Here is a 277-nt window from a genome sequence, read left to right on the forward strand (position 1 = left end):
TCACTAGGTCAGGATATTAGGTCAGGATATTAAACCTCCTCCATGTATATCTCACTAGGTCAGGATATTAAACCTCCTCCATGTATATCTCACTAGGTCAGGAAATTAAACCTCCTCAATCTCACTAGGTCAGGGTATTAACCCTCCTCCATGTATATCTCACTAGGTCAGGATATTAAACCTCCTCCATGTATATCTCACTAGGTCAGGATATTAAACCTCCTCCATGTATATCTCACTAGGTCAGGATATTAAACCTCCTCCATGTATATCTCAC

Source organism: Salmo trutta, chromosome 24 (genome assembly GCF_901001165.1).
Source record: "Salmo trutta chromosome 24, fSalTru1.1, whole genome shotgun sequence".
In the NCBI taxonomy this organism is placed as follows: Eukaryota; Metazoa; Chordata; class Actinopteri; order Salmoniformes; family Salmonidae; genus Salmo; species Salmo trutta.